The following is a 21,956-nucleotide window of genomic DNA, read 5'->3' as shown; positions in this document are numbered from 1 at the left end:
AACACTTGTCCAATAAGTAACGTGTAATAGCCCAGTAGGCAAGCCTTGTATACAAAACCCCACAACACCAGTAGTAACCATCCCGTAAGTCTACAGAGACTTAATCACTGTAATGTATTTTAAATACTTTATAAATACATTTGAAAATATTTAGACAATCTATCATCGGTTTTATATGTTTTGAAATCACCATGACAGTGTCGGAAAATAGTTGTCTCACGCAAATGTGAGTTGTATAAAAACTCGAATGTCTCACCTTGCAAGTTTATATTTAAAGAACGCCTCTTGGTATTAAGCACATAGGATAAACACAATGTAGTATTCCTAGATTAGTATAAAGCCAATAATCATAACGATAATCACGAGAGTAGAAACTTTACACGATGGCACAATGTCATACCTTAACAGGCAGAGCTTTTGGATTCGCGTTTAAGTTTCTTTCCACCGGATAGGATATCGCTACGATAACTCGGGTATTATACTTATAATATACTTATATGTGTGTGTGTGTATTTAGAGAGAAAGAAAGTTTTGAGCGAAGAATGAATGTCTGAAGTTCAACCTATTTATAGCTGATTTTAAACCCCATCGCGGTACGCGATGGCCATACACAACGGCCGTCGCGTATCACGAAGAATCTCGTAGCTATGTCGAGTCAGCCCTAGGCCTGCTACGTGGCACGCCTCGTGGCAGGCTACGTGTCTCGTCTGCGTAACCTCCACGTCGCGGTACGCGATGGCTAATCTAAACCCGTCGCGTATCGCGATGGAAGGATTTTTTTTTAAAAAAATTTTAATTCCCATTGCGCCATGAAAGCGCCACATTGCGCCCATCGCACTTCGCCCGAGCCCGTGACCGTGACCGCGGCTGTGACCGTGCGCGTGCCCGTGACCTTGCGCGTGCGTGTTCGGGTTCTTCGCACCCTCCGCTTGGACCACTGGGTGTGATATGTCTTATAAGAACATTAACATATGAATTGTCTTTCTTATAAAGAGCTCACAAGTTTTGTAATCTAGCGATATAGGACAAGAACTTACAAACCTATTTATACTATGGTGGTACCTTCTCCATTTCTTTCCTCCACCAATGTGGAATGGATTTCCTTCACTTATCTCTTTATTCTATTTTTGTGGTTTGTTATAGGCTTCAAAATTTAAACGGAATCAATGATTGTTGACAAAAGATGTGGCCAAATCCAGAGGGGTGGTGTTTAAATGGATTTAAACCATAACTGGTCTTTAAGGTTTAAGTCCCCCTACTGCCTATGTGACATTTTAACATAAGTTCTAAAGTTCTTTTACAATACATAGTCTTATTATCATACTACTATCGAGGGGGGGGGGGGGTTGGCATCACATTTTGTTAATCAGAGGCACGTTATGAACAGGAACAACGACACATAAAAATAAACGACCATGATATTTTTCCAACACCCAAACTTTATTGATCAAGAAATCTTAACCATAAAATTTGATACAATTTGTCCCTACCCTATATAAGCCATTTATAGATAACCTAACATGTTACATTATAACCGAGATTCTAATTAATCACTTCCATTATAATAATCTTTCTAACATGTATCAAATAGGAAACTATATAATCACCCATAAATTGATTATTATTTAATCATTAACTTGCACACCAAGTTAATATCCTACTTGACCCCACGCACCAAGCCACATGCCGAATCAAGAATTCCCAACATTCACCCTTTGAATTTTTGAGTCATACTATGAGATCTTCCAATTTAGCAAATCCTGAATCTCCTTGAATTTAATCTGCGCGAGGGCAATTAAAAACTGCATCTTCTTGATTCGTGCTACCAGGGCGAACACTTTTTCATAGTTAATCATGGGTTGTTGCACGTATCCTTTCACCATAAGGCACACCTTGTGTTTATTTATCGATCTGTCGGCATTAGGTTTCAATTTAAATACCCATTTGGCGTCTTTTAATTACTCCATTAAATCCCAAGTTTTGGTTTTTTCGATTGAATAAATCTTGGGCTGCATTGCTTTCGTCCACTTGGGTTTCAATTTCGTTTCATCAAAACTACTAGCTCGTCATTCAATAACACTAGTAGTTCTTCGAGTTCTTAACTAGAAATTAACTCGTAATCACCAAAATTTACGGGTAGGACCAAAAGGTGAGCGGAACGTCTAACCGGGGTTTGCATAGCATCATTAAAGGCCATATCAATGCTACTAACAATGGAGATGAGGTTTGCGATTGCTGTCGTTTGTGCTAGTTTCTTCATTGAGGTTGCGGTTTGCAACGGCTTCACTGTTGTTAGTGATTAAATTGCTGCAGTTAGTTTCGGCTTTGTTTAAGTTGGTTGGGTTGAGTTTCACTGGCCCACAAACACCTGAAACACACATGGTAATTTTTCTTACAAACAAATTGGGTTCCCTATATTTAGTCCGATTTTATAAAGCATGTTGCAATTCCTCGTGACCTTCATTAGTAACCTCCTACTATTATCGTGTATTATTAAGTAGTTACTCCTCATATGTATATCACAACTCGACTTGGTTGCTTTACCCAAGCTAATCACGTTACTCCGTGTAAGTCCCGAAGACGGATCTTTCAATATGATATCAAGTAACTTGATGTTAGTGCGGAATCCTAACACAAGAAGATTCAGGAACGATGAACAAGAATACATAAAACACAATGGGATGCTTCAAAACATACGTGTATTACGTCCGATGCTTAAGCAATTACAATACTTGTTCAACACAATAACAAAAGTGAACTGCCAACCTTTACCCTATGCACAATATCTCTATATATAGAGAAGTCATAACAACCTAGCCCAACAAAGCCCAAAGCCCACCGAGATCACTAAAGGATCTCGGTTTACATTCGAAGCCCAACACGAAACCCAACAAGCATATAACTAAGTAAAAACCACCAAATATGGACCCAACAATCTCCCCCTTGGTTTGTAGCTTCTTCCTTAAGCCGTACTCCATAATATCAACATCGGCATCCTTTAGACCACCTGCCCAATAACCAGTTATGACAATGGAAGCTGCCATTCTGGTGTATTCCTTTTCAGCAGCTTCAAAGATTGGATCAGCAATGATTTTAAATGTGCTGAGGGTCTTGATATCCCGTTCTCCAAGCTTTAGTAAGTCTCTCGAATCAACAAACCTGTACTGTCTTTTACCTTTCTGTAACCGTATGATGACAGTAGCAGTCTCAGTATCAAACATCCAGAACCTCATATTATCCAGAGTTCCATCTGGTATTGCACTAGGCACATGAATATGAGTAGCCTTCTTTGTTGCAGGCCACATAACATTTACCTTGGTCTTACCTGCCCTTAGATCCCTAACACCTTTAACTTTCTTCAGAAATGATTCTGCAGTCGTCATTTGCGGAAAGCCTCTATCAACTTGGTTTCTCAGGAAATTCTAGAAGTCAATACCTCTCTTATCATTAGTTGGATTGTGGAATGGAGCATTGATCAGGTCACTGAGATCCACCTTTGTCCAAGACCCAAAGTCTTTCATTTTCTTGTAGTACTCAGTGTTCCCAGACCTACGTTTAACCCACCACATATTCTTTTCAGCTTCAAATCCCCAAGACAAGACCCCAGAACGATCACCGTACCTGTCAGAAAAACCCTTTTGAAATGTGACAATGAACTTATCTGGATGGTCGGAAGATTCAACATTATGATTTGAGTTCCTCATGATCATAATCTTCTTCTGAAGTCGGTCCGATTTCTCACTTGTCATTGGAGGGGCAGACTTATATTGTTCCTGTGCTTCAGATTCATCTATGTTTGTTGTAGGACGACCACCGGAACTGCCACCTTGATTTACATCGGGTGTCTTTGAGGTTACATCATCACTGCTCTTGAATTCATCTCCAAACTTTTGAACAAGTTTTTGTTGGAGGTCTAGATATATAGTAGTTAATTCTCCCATACCAGACTGAAGCTCTTTAATCTTGGAATTTTATCGGTGTTACTAGCTTCAAGTTCTTGAATACGCACATATTTGACAACTGAGTCTTGTTCAAGCTCAAAGACTCGACTCTGCAAAGCTTGTACGTCTACCGGTTCAGTTTCCAGTACAACCCCCTTTCCCTTGTTCTGCAGATTTTGGTCTTGCATGGAAAGAATATGGGCAATCTTATCAGCAACACTCGAGCTCGACTGACCCTGATCAATTGGGTCAAACGATCCCGATGGTTTAGTAAAATGTGGAATATCAGTCTCAAAGTCAAACTCTTGAGCCATGTCATCAAAGATCTGTTCCTGTGTTTGAGGCTCAGCAGTGGATGGATTCGAATCAACATGAGTCTCAGAAACTGCTGACTCATGTTGTTGCTGTTGGCTTGTTGTTGTTGGTGTTGTTGTTGTTGTTGTTGTTTCAGAAATCATAACGCCTGGTCTTGGATATTTCTTTCTTCTTTTGCGTGGAATAAGATCAGTGTCTGATACTTTTAGAATGTCTTCATCTTGATTTTCAGCAACTGTTTGAGGAGGCTTCAAAGCAGTTGACTGAAGTAATTCTTTGAACTTCTCAAAATCTTGTAACTGTTCAGTAGACGGAGAAGTCTCCGTCTCACGGTGTTCAGACTCTATATGTTGTACATTTGTCTCCTCACATTCATCATCAGAACTGATCTCAAGTGTAGCAGTACGCCTCTGAACTAGCGTTACATGCTCTTCAGTAAATTGAGCTATAGCCGGTATAGTCTCTGTTTCAGCAAAACGATCAAACTTAACTAGCTCATGAAGGCCCCGATAGACAACCTTTGACCCTTTCCTTGACTACTCATCAAACCAAAGGTGTTGGGTCCCATCAACTTCAAATCCAGCGTCTCAACAGAGTTAACAAGATCAATATAATGCGAATCAAAGATCATCTGTAAGAACCGAGGATACATAAAAACATCTCTTTCTTATTTCCCTTAAGGTTGTTCATCATCTCATCGAAAACGAACTTGGAATAGTTGTAATTCCAATCCATGATCAGAGCAACTACAGCCGACATCTGAGTGTGGCTAATCTCATCGGATCCTCCTTTTTGTCCCGACACACACGTAAAGTACGTGTGTATCAAAATCCTTCAGTACGGGTGAAATAGCTTCTTCATTGTAGGAGGGTAGGATCCCTCGTAACACATTCTTGTAAGGACCTCAGAAACAGCAGCAGTCGTGTATTCCGTTGGGTAATCAAGTTGATCCCCAAATGAAAGAATCTCGCGTATGATGGCCTCTGTGATTAATACCGGCTTCTTTTGCACTTTGGAGTCTATAGAAACAACTCAACCTGGTCCTCGTTTTTTGATCTAAGCATTGTTCCAGAATTCGGTGATCGTCTTCTTGCAAATGATAATTTTCTCGTAAAGCGTGAGAAATCCGACAGGTGTTGAGACCAACGATCATAGACTTGAACTCCTTGTGTGTCAGTGGTGGATGAAATAGGTATCCAACTATATTATGAGTATCAACAAACTTTAAAGGAGCTTGATCAGCCATTACTGCAACAAATGAGTCAAGTTAGCTAATATTTACATGACTTAAATAACAATCATAAGCTTAAGGGCACAATTGTTAATTTATTAAACATTTATGACCAATTGTGATAAAACCATATTAGATGGACCATAAATGAAAAACAATAACAATATTATAATGGATTTCGGTCCAGGAATGTGTTTTCTATCCACACAGGTGAACAAATGGTTAAAGGTGGGAGTTTTCGGTCAAAAAAGGGTGTTCTCGGTCAAACTATGAGTTCTCTGTCCAAAATTACCGAGAACAATGAGTTCTCGGTCAACAAGAGAGATCTCGGTCAACAAAAGTCAACCGAGAATTCTTGGTTTGACCAAAGGTTTTCGGTCAGACAGACTGAAAACAAAAACCCTTGAATTCTGCCAAGAAAATCGTGTCGTCTTCTCCAAAAGACCGAAATCTCCATGGAACCTGCAATGAACTCCTGAACTCCTAACATTCAACCCTAACATGTTCCCAACATTGTTTCTATCAAAGGTCTGACATAAACACATAATCAATGTATGAATCATCAACAAAATTCCATCTATCCTTGAGGACACAGCTCAATCGGTCTCGTAAAGATCAATCGAATCATCCCTGTGTTCATTACCTGTGAATGAATCAAAGAGCACCAAGCAAAACTGAGTTTGATTAGTATGTCAAGGTTAGGGTTTTTGGCCAGATGGATTTTATCAGTGAGATGAGTTTGTAACTAATGCCAATAATTGAGGTACAGGGAACCTTTTATATCCCAAGTCTTGTGGGCCGAGAACCCACAAACACTTAACCAGACCAGCCCAATAAAAACCCTTTTATCTTCCCAATCAATTGGGCCGAGAACCCATATGGTTCCAACTAAACAAGCCTAGTTCAGAATTTAGCCCAAAGCAAGTTATCAAAAATATTAAACAGGCTCAAGGTCCAACACGTTTTAACCAAATTAGAATTAACCCCTTCTTCAACATGTGTTTCGAGGAGAGTATTTTCGAGATGAAAACAAAGAAAAATATGCAAAAATAAGAGAAACAACACGAAACAACAGTCTTCTTGTAATTTAACAGGATTTTGGGATCAAATTTCATTTGTTGATAAAATTGCTGCCTTTATGAAAAGATCTGAACATGAAATCTTATTGATTGAGGTACTTTCACAAGGATTCGTGTTCAGCGTTATTATGGCATAAAGAAACAGGTTGATGGCAGGTATAACGAACTTAGCATGATTTTCATTGCGTCAGTGATATGCATTAGGTTCAGTTAGGCATAAATCTTATATGGACATCACTTATGGACCTGTGATGCCTCCTATCTCTTCTCAAAGCGTATTTGGCTTTCCCAGATAACCCCAATTTGACTTCAACCCCCTAGTGCTTGATCAAAAATTTATAAAAAGCAACAAAACTTTTAAGCTTTAAGGTTGAACGTTGAACTTAAATGCCTTTCATTCAGGGTGTTTAAAACAGATTTGAAGGACTCACCCTTGTAGTTCTAGTTTGACCCTTTAAGCTTTTGAAAAATAACATCACATATTATATACATACTCGACAACATTTTTTTTAAATAATAAGCATTTGTAAGTCCCAAATATGGATCACTAAAGTATGATAGCACAATAGTTTTGGTGATCAAGACACTAACGGGCTCGTGTAGGACTGGGTAATTGCTTTTCTGCCTATCCTTCGGAGAGATGTATATGGAGACATGCACATTTCTTCAAATGACTCTCCACAGTAAGTTTTGCATATTTAGTTTATATCACTTTAACTTTTACGCATCATGGAAAGCTACCATACACATCAATGACTGTTCTAGAGCCTTTTAAGCTTAATAACTTCACCCATTAGGCACACACAAACAATTTATCAATCATTTTCCAAAGGTTGGATCAATTTTCATTTGAAAATATTTTGTGGCTTCATAAAGCTGTTAATTGAATAATCATATCATTTCCCAGAAGACGGTTTAAAACTCAGTCACCCCGGTCACTCTTAGTTTTTAGGTAAATGGCTATCCCGTATGTCCACAAGTGGTTAACTGGACCAAACACATATGAAAATACATGTCCTTCCAACTTAGAGTTACCGACATAATTTTAAGTGAAAGAATTCAAAACACAAAAGCACATCACAATCGCCCTGAATGCTTTCAGTCTTTAGGTAAATGGCTATCCTGTGAATCTACAAGTAGATGCCCGGACCAAACATATACAAGTATATGTCCCTCAAACTTGAGCAGCCGAAATAATTTTAAGCGAAAGTGACACACACATACACTCTTTTTGACTTTTTGAATTTATTATGAAATAAGAAAAACGCACGCACACTATTTTTTACTTTTTGATTTTTCCCCCCCTAAATATGTGCAAATTTAGAAAATATGTACAAATTTATACCCAAAAAGACTCAATCCTCGAAACGAAACATTTTCATAAAACTCACAAGAACATTAAAGCTGGCTGTTCCGACCGGTTTTGTAAATAAGTCCGCTACATTATTATCAGTGTGGACTTGCTCAAGATGAATCAATTTTCGGTCGTAACAGTCACGAATAAAATGTATTTTAATATCAATGTGCTTGGTTTTTGAGTGTTGAACCGGATTTTTTACGATTGCAATGGCAGCATCATTATCACAGAAAATAGGAGCGTCAAGAAATTCCAAATCGTAATCCAGCAATTGATGTTGCATCCAGATAACCTATGAGCAGCAAGCTGACACAGCAACATATTCAGCCTCGGTAGTTGATGTAGATACCGTTTGTGGCTTCTTGCATTGCCATGAGATGAGACGATCGCCCAAAAACTGGCAACCAGCTGATGTGGATTTCCTGTCAATGTCATCTCCACCATAATTGCTATCAGCAAAAGCATAAAGATCAAAATTTGAGTTTTGGGATACCAAAGACCTAACTTCGATTGTCCCTTTAGATATCTAAAAATACGTTTAACATCAATTAAATAAGAAAGTTTAGGGTTAGCCTGGAAGAGGGCACACTGGAAGACAGCAAACATGATGCCAGGACGACTGGCTGTGAGGTACATCAGGGACCCGATCATCGATCGATAGTATGTTTGATCTACGGGACTCCCTTCCGGATTAGACGACAGGAGAGGCCTTTCCGCCATAGGAGTGGTAGCACTATTGGAATCGTGAAATTCAAATTTGGCCAGCATGTCTTCAACATACTTTCCTTGATGCAGTAAGATTCCTGTCAGACTCTGACGAACCTGCAACCCCAGAAACGTTGTCATTTCTCCCAACGAGCTCATTTCGAACCTCTTCTTCATTACTTCTTCGAATTTAGAGAACAATTCAGTACTAGTAGACCCAAAAATAATGTCATCCACATAGATCTGAACTAGAATCAAATCTTTCCCTAGGTTTTAAGGAACAGAATTTGATCAATGGTCCATCTTTTATAACCATGACCTAGAAGATGAGCCGTCAATGTAGCATACCACACCCGAGGAGCCTGATGAAGCCCATACAGCGCTTTATCCAGCCTGTAGACATGAGTGGGATTCTTAGAGTCTACAAACCCCGGTGGCTGATCTACGTAAATCTCTTCTTTGACTTCACCATACAAAAACACAGTCTTAACATCCATTTGATATACCGTGAAACCCATGAATGACGCATAAGCCAGAAAAATCCGAATGGCCTCAAGTCTAGCTACAAGAGCATAGACTTCTGTGTAATCTAAACCTTCAACCTGACGAAAACCGACTAACCGTGCCTTGTTTCTAACAATAACCCCTGTGTCATCTTGCTTATTTCGGAAAACCCATCTCGTATCTAGTGATTTCTTTCCTTTCGACAACTCAACCAATCTCCAAACTTTCAATTTATCAAATTGATTTCACTTTTTATACATAGCATCCACCCAGCTTGGTTCTTGAAGAGCCATTTTCACTTATTTTGGCCCAACTTGAGAAATGAAACAAGAGAACAAGCAGTTGTTTATGTGTTATGTCTGACTTGTGGGCACGCCTGTTTCAAGTGGACCTATGACGTTCTCAGTTGGGTGATTTCGTTGAGTTCTTGATGGAATTGGTTGTTCAGGAACAGCTCCGGTAGATTGTAAGCTAGATAAATTTTCATCAATCTTAGTGAGGGGATTCTTCCAACCAAAAGATGTCGTATTGTGTGAGTATGAAGTGTGATGTACATAAAAATATACATCTTTTCGGCATCAAATAATCTCTAAAAACTGCAATTTCTATCAAATAACATAGCATAAAATGTTACTTATCATAATAAAATGTAATTTCAGGTGGAACCAAGCCCCAAATGAAGAAACAATCAAAAAGAAGAAAGAAAAACAGAAGAAAACACAAGAAAAACAAAGAAAAACGCCCCCATGCTTCTGAACACCAGAAAAGACAAAAATCTACAAGAAAAGACAAAATCTGGAGACAAAAGCACGGGGCCGTGGACGTTGACCAGAAAAGACAAAATGAATTCAACACATGTCACTAAAAAGCATGGGGGCGTGCGTACGTAATCACGGGGCTGTGCCTTTCTCTCCAGACTGCCTATAAATAGTGGCTCATGTTGCACTCATTTGGTGTGCCTTGAAGAGAGTTCTACCCGGTTTTCACTTATAAAAACACCCACTAACCCTCACATTGAAGATCCAGTGAAGAGTTTGAAGGCTTGGAGGTCATCACCATCAACATCATCATCATCATTAAGAAGGAAGATTCATCTACATTTGGTTAGATTGTTCTGGTTTAATCATGTATTTGTTATTATCATCCATCCTAATGTTAATCACCATGCTCATTATGAGCTAAACTCCATTTACCATCTAATATCTATGAAGAAGATTTGTTTTACTTGATAATTATTTAAAACATGTGGTGTAGTCTAGTAAAGTACATGGTTATCTTACAATTATCTTTTGATGAGAAATGTTTCACCATCTTAAAATACTAATTCTAAGTTGGTGGTTCTCAATTCTATTGGCAATCGTTCATGATCGATTCATGTTCTTGAAAAATAGAAATACTTTGATACATTATCGAAACATGGATCCTTATATTGTACTTAGAAATGATGAGATATAAGTTATGATGTATTTCTCTAAGTCTTGGTAATTCGAAAATGGCTTTGCTTAGGATATCATGCTAGTTAAAGAAATCATATGTTAACGGAATGTGTAATTATAACCTACATAAATCAACCAAGGGGAGGTTGTGTGAGTTAACTACAACCACCCGAAGTTTTTAGACTTGGTATTTGAGAAATCAAAGTCAATCCTAATCTTTCTACTTTACGAAACTACTTGCCAACTTAAATTGACATTCTTGAGGTAGCATGACATTAGGAAAGGATGGACTTTAAAATGCGCGTGTTACCTCCTTAGTGCCAAAGATGCTCACTTAAGGTTTAAGGAGCTATCTATCATATATTGCTACGGCAAGCTTACCACATGTTTAAATATTAATTATCAATGCTAAAATTGAGTGGATTCTTGAACTTAGATGGTAACCTTCACATAATTGAATTACTCGTTTAGAATATCTTATCTTGGTCACCTATATATTATATATAAGTATTTATATTTTAAAAAAAGTTCAAAAATTAACCCCAAAATGATTAAAACCTCCGATTAAAGTAAAACAACGATTTACCATTAGAAACATTTGTGTCCACGGATCGATACTTGGTTCTTACCAATACTATTCTACATATACGATAGGTACACTTGCCTATTTTGTGTGTGTTTAGTCTTTGTAGAAATCACTTTTATAAATTTAAAACGTGATCTTGTGCAAAAGCAAAACATTTCATCCATATATTTTTCAAGCCACTCGCACAGCACATCAAGTTTTTGGCGCCGTTGCCGGGGACACGGTACGTTTCTAAGAACGATCCAAGTTTTAATTTAATCATTGTCTATAATTGTATAAATTCTTAACTTCTATTTTATTCTGTTACCTTTATTTTTTTTACTAAATACCAAAATATATAATTTTACGGATCTCCTAATTTTAACCTTTATTTACCTTACATTTACTTTAGCTTAATTAATTTAGATCTTAGTTTAGTTTAAAATAGCTTTGCCTAACTCATAGTTTAATTTTGACTAACTTTAGCTAACTTTTACTTTAGTGTTTAATTTTGATTTAGTCCCATGTATGTCCTCTACTTTTGAGCCTAAGCTTGTTTCTCCAATTTCTAAATCGGAACGACTCTTTCGTCGACGAGCACGTAAACGGACTGCATAAACCGCCGAAGCAATCAAAGACGAATCAGTAGACGCCACCACATCAGGAGAAAATCAAACCGAAGAAATGATGGCGGCCCAGAACAATGAGCCGAACATGAGCCAGTATGCCAAGCCAACTCTCGAAGGCTATGGCAATGGAGTGGCTCCACCCGAAATCATCGAAAATTTTGAAATCAAATCAAGCACCATTCATATGGTGGAAAATTTAGTTCAATTTCATGGTCTCCTCGATGAAGACCCTCTTTCTCATATATCTCGATTCTTACGAATCTGCGGAACCTTTAAAATTCAGAACTGTTAAGACGATCAAATCAATCTCAAACTCTTTCCTTTCTCTCTAAGGGGCCAAGCCCTAGAATGGATATAATCTATTTCCTCTAGTTCTATCACTACTTGGGACTAGATGGTTGAACAGTTTCTCCTCAAATATTTTTCCCCTGATAAAACTGCCAAATACCGAGCCAGCATTACCGGATTCCGGACCGATGATGGTGAGTCGTTACATGCAGCATGGGAAAGATACAAAAGTCTTCTAAGAAGATGCCCACATCATGGACTGTAGGTTCCCAGCCGGATCTACACGAGATATCTCGTTCTACGTAGGTGCGGAATCCCTACGTAAGACGTTACGAGCGTAGAAGACGATACGAGTTAACACGATCGAACACACGTTACAATAAACAAATACTCGTTATATTGCAACCTTAAACACGTGACATCAATCACTGATTACAGGACTCGTAAACACGTAAACTAATAAACTGACTGAATAATGAAAACATAAGCCGTAACTTATGTTTATATAATCACGACAACTTCGCCTGGCATGTTCAGGCGAAGTTGTCCCTAACTTCGCTTAGTTCACAAGTTCGCCTGTATCAGCGAACTTGTGAGCTAACTTCGCTTACATACAAAAACACAAATCTAACAAACTCGATTACAGATGCTTGACACTGAACTACTGACATCATGCACCAACATACTCCCCCATGGCAGTAGCTTCATCTCTTTATCTTCAAGCACGTGTCTTGTAATCTTCAACAATCTTGTATCTTCATCTTTTAGCATTCACTCCTTCTCGTACACATACCGAAACAACTCTTTGATATTTCCTCGCTTCGTCTTTCCAAGCAGGAATATAAAAGATTTTCTTCTCATTCAGCACCTGCAGATCAGCTCGAGACAGTTTCACTAGATGCATTGGATCATAGACTCTCAGCAGCTCTTGTTCATCTTCGTCTTCCATCACTGCTTCAGCTGTCTCACAATCTACATACCACCACTTCAACTCTTTGAGCACATCCTTGGGCATTTGTTTCATCGGCACTTCTTTCAAGCACCGGATCGGTTTATACTTCATAATCATCCAAGGCTTGCCATCTGCTCTCAATCCTCTATTTTTGTCTTCGATAAGTTTTCCCTTCTGTGGTTTCAACAGCTCGAACTTCTTTTCCTTTATACTCTCCTTCCAAACTATCTTCCCGATGACTCTAGCCATATTATCATCACTTCGATTTATCAATCCTAATCTGGCTAAGTCTTTCACTTCACATTCTGGCAATGTGTTCAACGATCTCAACATTCTTTTGAAGTACTGAACGCCATCATACCTTTTAATCACGAAGAGCCTCAACTGCTCATCGTATATCCAGCAAATAATCCCCTTTCTCGCTTCAGCATAGCCTCTAATGTTGTAACTCTTCTTGAACATTGTAGGGACCGCTGGTTTCTTCGTTTTGACGAACCACTGAGCATAGCCTTCTTTCCATCTAGGCTGCTCTTCCCATTCTGTCTCATCGTTTCCCATATCTTTACCTATATCTGCGTTATCGACTTCCAGAATCTCATGCTCTACATTCTCCTCTACTATCTCTCCCTCTTCTATATCATCATCAATAACAATCTCTGCACCAATCTTCTCTATCTCATCACTCGGTAATACATCATCATCACACATGAAGTCATCATCCATCTCCTCAACTTCCACTACCACCACATCATCACCACCAGCTGCACTTGTCGACTCCCCCTGAGTTGTGGAAGTCCCAAGAGCTTGTACAGTTCTTGGCAACTCACCACCTGCACCTTTCGATGCATTGGGATCATCGTCTCGATCATTTCTCTTCTTAGTCCTCAACTCATCGCCTTTACAGCTCGTCTCCCCCTGAGATGCCAAGAACTCCTTCAAAGCATCTATGATTTTGCCATGTTCTACTAGCAGGGACGACTGCAACTGATTCTCTGCAATTAGGCGCTGAATAGCCTAGGTCTGGATAAGATTCACCCTTGATTGTTCTGCCACGACCCGTTCAAGTGCTGCTATTCGTTCAGTGTCTGATAAGGTTGCATCGAAATCAAACCTCAGATGAGATATATCTTGAGTGTACTGAGGAGGGATTTCCGATGTAACCGGGACCTCAGAAGTAGGCATAGACGTAACCGCAGGTGGTATCGTCACCGATAACCCTGCAGTGGCCACAACCGTCGACTCAATAAAATGTGCCACGACCTCCGTTGGAGTAAGAGTTGTAGGTGGCAACGATACGATTTCCGGAGCCGAAAGTTGGAAAGTAGTTGGTGGGAGGCCAAAAGATGATGAGGTAGCCACCACGGGAACATCCGTGGCGCTTGGCCTTGTAACTTGTAATGTTGAGGGAACCATTGTCATACCGGACAGTGCGGGTGGGGTGAAACGTACCACCCTCGAGCTCTCACCAGCTTCCGATCCTGCACCTGCCCGTTCCCTTCTTGATCTACGGATCAACTGTTGAACTTCTTCTTCATAGTCTGACTCGCTGTCATCATCAGTTCTTTTTCTTTTCCCATGAACCCGTTCATGTGTTACCAAAATCCGTCTTGCTTCGGCCACTTCATCATCAGAATCTGAGCCAGCCACCGTTGTAGCTGCCCTAGTTAATTCACACCCGAAGCTCGTTCAACCGAGACCTGTACATTCTCCTCTGGATCAACCCTCTCCATGTCAAAAAATCCTTGACCGCCAAACTCTGCGTCAAGGTCAACGTTCTCCTCCGGTGACACAACAGGAGCAGCATGTATAGCTTGAGGTGCTCCTGCCTGTTGTGGTACCGGGTCCCTAAACTCGTCCCCTCGAGCAGGCACATACCCCGGGTTGATCAAGTACCCGAATAGTGGAGTATGTCGAGGACGGAGCTCAGGTTTGCTCATCGCACTGGAGGATCTGCATTGGGCAAAGATCCTTTTGCTCACACTTTCGACGTATAGGATTGGGCGGCGCTGAGGTAGCGTTGGAGCAACATGATTCAAGATCATTTGGAGAAATCTTGGATACATGATAAATCTCTCACGCGCCACCGCTCTTCTTTGTCGATCGATCTCGTAGAAGACCATCTGACTAAAGCTGTAACGCTTGTTATAAGTCAGAGCAGTCATAGCCGACTGCATGGTCGCGCCCATGCCATCAGTGCCCGCCTTTCTCCCTGACACGCATACTATCATGACATGCATGAGAAAGCGCCACTGGTCAAGCAAAAACCCCTTCCTTCTCTGAGTATCTCCCAAGGGACCAGAGTATCCCATCCTCAGAAACGCTCCATCACGGAAAGGAGCCACAAAATCTGTCGGGTCATCCCTCGTCTCATCTCCAAATCGTAAAGCCGCCCGGATCTGTTCAGATGAGAACTGAACAATGTGATTGTTGACTGTTGCTCGCATCACCGGGGGAATATACGCGAAAATCCTCAATGTTTGGCAAGGATATTGGCAGTGTTGTCGTAATCGCGTGGAATATACGCGAGCGTAATAGGAACGTGATGATTTCACGGAAATCATCAACTCCGCTCGCCTCCGGGTCTAATGTTATATACATGTTGTGACCCGGGAAGAACTGTCTTTGGTTGTCACCACCGTCATCATCGCCTGCACCACCTACAGCAGCCATATCTGCATCAAACAGACTAAGTTAGATAAACGTCAAAGCAAATCACAAGTTCGCCTGTTACCATGAGCGAAGTTGTGATTTATTCTGCATAGGCGAAGTTAGAGGTGGGGCAAAGTTGGGAACAACTTCGCCTCAACTTGAACTTCGCTGGTTAACAGTTAAGTAAAAAGGTCCAGGCGAAGTTAATGATAACTTCGCCTAACCACAACATCGCCTCATAAACTGTTTCAAAAATAATTATCAGGCGAAGTTAAACCTCAGGCGAAGTTACGGATAACTTCGCCTAAACTGTAACTTCGCGGAATCTGAAACGGCATCAGTTAGGTTTTCAATCGACGTGAATCGGGTCAATTTGGAGATTGCGGACTCCGTAAAACTTGATTTACTGACGATTTAGACGATTAGATTGATTATGACCACGTAAAAATACGTTTGAAAATCGGGTATGAAGATTCGAAAAACTGAGGTCACGAAAACGGGCCGAGATTAAAATTTTCAAAACAAACCCTATAATTTGAAAAATTTGCAATTAAGTTTTAAAACATCCATTAAAGAGTTAAATGATACGATCAAGACCAAGTAACCAGGTATAAAATCATACAACTACATAAGTAGAAAAAAAAATTTTAAAAATAAAGTACACGGGATCAAATTTCAGTCTTGATAGGGACTACCATGTTTTAGAAAAGATCCGAACAGGAATCATACTAACTACGTGACTGTCACACAGATCCGTGTTCAGCTGTATTATGACATAAAGAAACATGTTGTAAGCAGGTAAATAACTTAGAATGGTTTTCATCGTTTCTGTGATACGGGTTAGGTTCAATTAAGCTCAAAATTTAAATGGGCAACAACTCAGAGATTATGATGCCTCCTATCTATTCTCAAAGCGTATTTGGCTTTCCCCAAGTCACCCCGAGTTGACCTCGACCCGTAGTGTCTGATTAAATAGTAGGAACTCTTCGATCTTTGGACTCTTATTCCCGTTCTCTATCTTGCATCTTGATTGAGAAGTCTTATCATTATGAACTCTATAATGTCTCAATAACTCACACATTTTTTTTTAAGTATTTACACAACTTCAGATAAACTACTGCAAGTCCCGAATCTGGATCACTGCAGTTTCTTGACACGCTATCTTTACGGGAATCAGAACACTCACGGGCTCGTGTATGACTGGGTAATCGCTTTTCTGCCTATCATGCGGAAAGATATATATGGAGACATGCACAACTCTGAAGGAGTTTCCACGTAAAATCGAGTAGATTTAGTTAGTATCACTTATACTTTTACGCACCATAAAAAGCTACCATGACATACAATGACTATTCTAAAGTCTTTTAGGCCTTATAACTTCACTAGTTAAGCACACATAATCAGTATATCTATCACTTTCCAAGGTTGGATCAATTTTCCGTTAAACATAGTAAGGAACTTCTTACGAAGTAGTAGACTTGAAAAATAATTTCATTTCCCGCAAAAAAAAATTTTAACTTCTATCGCCCCGATCAAGTTAAAGTCTTCAGGTAAACGGCTATCCTGAAGATCCAATGGATCAGCTGGACCGACCACATACGAGTATGTGTCCTTCTAACTAAGTATGATCGACTAATTTTCAGCGAAAGAATAAAAACACATCATAAACCACCCCGGTCACTTTCAGTCATCTGGTTAATGGCTATCCTCATATTCTACAAGTAGAAATGAGGACCAAACATATCCGAAGACATGTCCTTCAAACTTAGGCAACCGACATAATTCTAAGCGATAGTGACGTGGTTTTTTTTTTATTTTAAACAAAGTCACAAAACATGGTTACTCGGGATTGATCATCCCATTCAGCTCAACAATGTTTTGAAATCTAGTTTTGTCAAACGCTTTCGTAAACATGTCAGCGAAATTATCTAGCGTATCAACCTTTTCGAGCACAATCAGTTTCTTCTCAGCACAATCCCGTATAAAATGATGACGGATGTCAATATGTTTAGTTTTGCTGTGCTTTACGGGATTGTTAGTTACTGAGATAGCAGCAGTATTATCAATGCAAATAGGAGTATGAGTGAAATTCAGACCATAATCGCGCAATTGCTGTTGAATCCATAGAACCTGGGAGCAGCAGTTGGATGCTGCCATGTATTTTGCTTCACAGGTTGAAATGGCGACTGAGGTTTGCTTCTTGCATTGCCATGACACTAATCTGCCTCCGAGAAACTGACAACCACCTGTTGTTGACTTCCGACTCTGATTGCACTCTAAGTCTCCTCCTCTCGTGTACCACAACCCCAGCTTAGGCTTGCCTTTGAGATACCGTAGAATCCTCTTCGCACCCTTCAAGTGAGATTCCTTTGGGTTTGCCTGAAAGCGAGCACAAAGACAAACTGCAAACATTATATCAGGCCTAGAAGCAGTTAAGTACATTAAAGAACCTATTATTGCCCGATATTGGGTTGGGTCCACGTCCGCATCATTGTCTGAATCAGCACCCAATTTGTGGTTGACGCAGACTGGAGTATCGTATGGAGTGCTGTCCTCCATCTTGAAGCGTTTGAGAACATCATGGACATACTTAGTCTGATGAATGAACATCCCATCTTTCTTTTGATCAACCTGCAGTCCTAAAAAGAAAGTTAGTTCACCCATAGCACTCATTTCAAATCTCTTCTTCATGACGGCCTCAAACTCCTGACACATGGCGACTTTTGATGCAACAAAGATGATGTCGTCCACGTAGACTTGCACCAGTAGAAAGTCGCTCCCTTTTCTCTTGAAGAACAAAGTGCTATCAATCTTTCCCCGTTCAAAACCATTTTCAAGCAAGTAGTCGGATAGTGTAGAATACCAGGCCCGAGGTGCCTGATGTAGCCCATACAGTGCTTTACTTAGCTTGTATACGTGATCAGGAAAGTCTGGGTCAGGAAAACCCGGAGGTTGCTCAACGTACACAACCTCATCGACTTTACCGTTTAGGAACGCACTCTTCACATCCAACTGAAATACCTTCAACTCCTTATGTGCAGCAAATGCCAAAAACAATCGGATGGCTTCCAATCTCGCCACAAGAGCAAACACCTCATTGTAATCGATCCCCTCTTGCTGATTAAAGCCTTTTACAACCAGCCTTGCCTTGTTCCTGATAATAATCCCTTTCTCATCTCTCTTGCATTTGAAGACCCATTTTGTGCCAATCGCATGCACATTCTTTGGTTTTGCAACCAAGTTCCATACCTCCATCTTCTTAAACTGGGCTAATTCTTCTTGCATGGCTTCGACCCACTAGTTGTCCTTGAGAGCCATTTGATAGTTCTTTGGTTCAATCTGGCTGATGAAGCAGGTGTACAAGCATTCGTTGATTATGCCTGAATCTTTAATGCTTGTATAAACACAGGTGTGCTCATTCAAGCTTTGTCTTGTTTGTACACCGTCGGACAGATCACCTATCACATTCTCCAATGGGTGATTTTTGTGAACTCTCGTAGTCGGAACCGCACTGACTTGCAGATTGTCTTCCAGATTCGAAGATAGCTCATCAGTGGGTGATTGTTGTTGAGAGTGAAATGGATTGAAGAATTCCTCTTCAGTAGCAGCAGCAGGGGTATCGACAGCATTTGACGAGGAAGGCTGACATTCATCATACTTCGGTCGTTGCACATAATTGTCTTCCTCATCATAAATTATTTTTGAAGCAATTCTTTCATCTACTTCTGCACAATCCAAATAAGGTATATTAAAAGATTTGAAAAGTCTATCATAGTCGAAAACCCCAGCGGGTCCCGTTCTTGGTTTTGGTGATTTGTGTCACACCCGGCCCTGAGCGGCGGAAACAGCCGGGCGCGCGCGAGTGGGAATTGATACTTAAGCACGGGCCATTGCAAACATTCAAAGTAAGATTTTCATTGCGCATGAAAAGTTTAATACAAATACATTACATTGTTTAAAAATTACATAAAAACATCCAAGTATAAAAATTGTTGAAGATTTCCACGCCATATCCCCATGCGCGGCGGGAACAACCACGCGCATCGAAGGGATAGAACTAAAATCTTCCAAAAAGCTAGTTTAGATGTTCAGCGTGAGGTGCTCTAAGTGTGACTCCATGCGCTACCTAGTTATCTCCTGAAAGACACGTAAAAACATTTGAATCAGTATAAACTGAGTGAGTTCACAAGTCTTAGTAACTTGATAAATCGTATTGCATCATAATCTTGATACAAATCATTCTGAAACATAATTCTGATAGCATCATTAAAACACATGCTTGGTAAGACATAGTTATATCAACATATTCTGATAAAATCGTTCCGCGGGTTACGCGCGAACATTTCTGGGAACTGTGCTCGTCTATGCAAAGTGGCGCTGCCACTACGAGCTAAAATAAGTAATACCGTCCCGCGGGTTACGCGCGAACGTTTCAGGAACATGTGCTCGTCCATGCAAAGTGGCGCTGCCACTACGAGCTAAAATAATAATTCCGTCCCGCGGGTTACGCGCGGACGTTGTGCCGGAAAACAAGGCGCTCGTCCATGCAAAGAGGCGCGACCCCTACGAGCGGGTTCAAACCCATAGTACTGCCCCATGACCATACTAGGCACTCGTCCATGCAAAGAGGTGCGACCCCTACGAGTGGGTGGATCAAACCAGCAGTCCCTACCCTTAGAGTTCCAATGGTAAAGTGATCACTTACTCGAGTTCTAGCGCACATACATCGAAAACCTTAGATAACCGTTTGCATTACTCAACATGAAACATAACTTAAACACATAATCGCTTGCATAGCTTGTAAGTATACCGTGATAAAACATTATTTAGGTACGTGTCCCTCGCCCCGAAAACAGTTTAAAATAGTGAAAATAGTGAAAATAGGGGCTGTGAGACTCACCTGTGGTTCTTGTTAAGGGATTAATCGAGATTCGGGTTTTCTTGGTGTTGGCCTCGGAATCGAAGGTCTAGAATACGATTAAATAACAAGTATATATATTAAGATCAAGAAATAGGAGAATATAAGGGTTGGATAGTAGGTCTCAAGGTTATATTCTCGGCTTACCTAGTAACAGGATCGGAGCTGGAAACAACGGATGCTTGGGAGAGGATTAGTGCAAGTTTGTAGTTCTTTGAAGTGTGTTTTGGGTGATAATTTAGGTTACAAATTTATAGGCAAACTCAAGGGAACACAATCCCTTGCTTTAGGGGATTGAAATCTTTTCATATCTAGGTGTAATGATGATAAAGTATGGAAATTATTATTGTTTATTGTTTACTTATAAGTGGAGGAGTGGACAAAAGATCTTGATTTGATTTGGACAGGACATGCAGGTCTGGGGTTGGTGAGAATAGGGTGGCTGACAGTTGACTTTTCATGTTACAGTGTGCTTTTGTCAGTGTACAGTAAAAAGTGGAAAATCTCTGAAACACGCTACTGTTTCCTTTTGGGCGGGAGTAATCTCCTTATGCCTGGAGAATAGACTAAGTGTTCTGTGCGCATCACTTTGTGCGCATAGCTTTCTGCGTTAAGGACATTTCTTTGCTGCGGGTAGGTGCGTAACCTTCTCGCAGTTGGGGATATTGAGTTTCATTTGTAGATTCTCCAGGTGGTCTTGGTATTTCAACATAGTGATCAGTCATGTTGAAGTCAATTCCATCTTGGAGCTTCAGACAAACTAGCTCTCAATGTTCCCGCCATGCGGGGAGGTTAGTTCCCTTCCGCACGCGCATAAACGATGTAGGATGCACCCGCCTTAGCATCATGCGGGATGGTCAACCCATAGACAACATAACGTTAAGTTACATGAAAACATAAAGCCAAAACATTCGCGCATGGCGCATATAACATATGCTCACGCTGGTTCTTAACATGGTGCGCTCGCGCAGGGCGCACATAACAAATGCACGCGCTGACTAACATGGCGCGCTCGCGCAGGGCGCACATAACAAATGCACGCGCTGACTAACATGGCGCGCTCGCGCAGGGCGCACATAACAAATGCACGCGCTGACTAACATGGCGCGCTTGCGCAGGGCGCACATAACAAATGCACGCGCTGACTGACATGGCGCGCTTGCGCAGGGCGCACATAACAAATGCACGCGCTGACTGACATGGCGCGCTCATATTTACAATCACCTAATTATTAGGTTGATTACTTAGTTTAAGGGATTGGGAATTTACCGGGTGTCACATTCTCCCCTCGTTAAACGAATTTCGTCCCGAAATTTAGGAGACGTTGCTGGCAGAAGCCATGCTCTGAAAGAGGTGTGGGTATTTCTTGCGTATTTGGTCTTCTCTT

Source organism: Bidens hawaiensis, unplaced genomic scaffold, assembly GCF_021521415.1.
Source record: "Bidens hawaiensis isolate Kalapana, Puna unplaced genomic scaffold, B.hawaiensis_p1.1 tig00030562_1, whole genome shotgun sequence".
NCBI classification, from domain to species: domain Eukaryota; kingdom Viridiplantae; phylum Streptophyta; class Magnoliopsida; order Asterales; family Asteraceae; genus Bidens; species Bidens hawaiensis.
The sequence above is the reverse complement of the archived record's forward strand: the minus strand, read 5'-3'. Positions refer to the sequence as shown.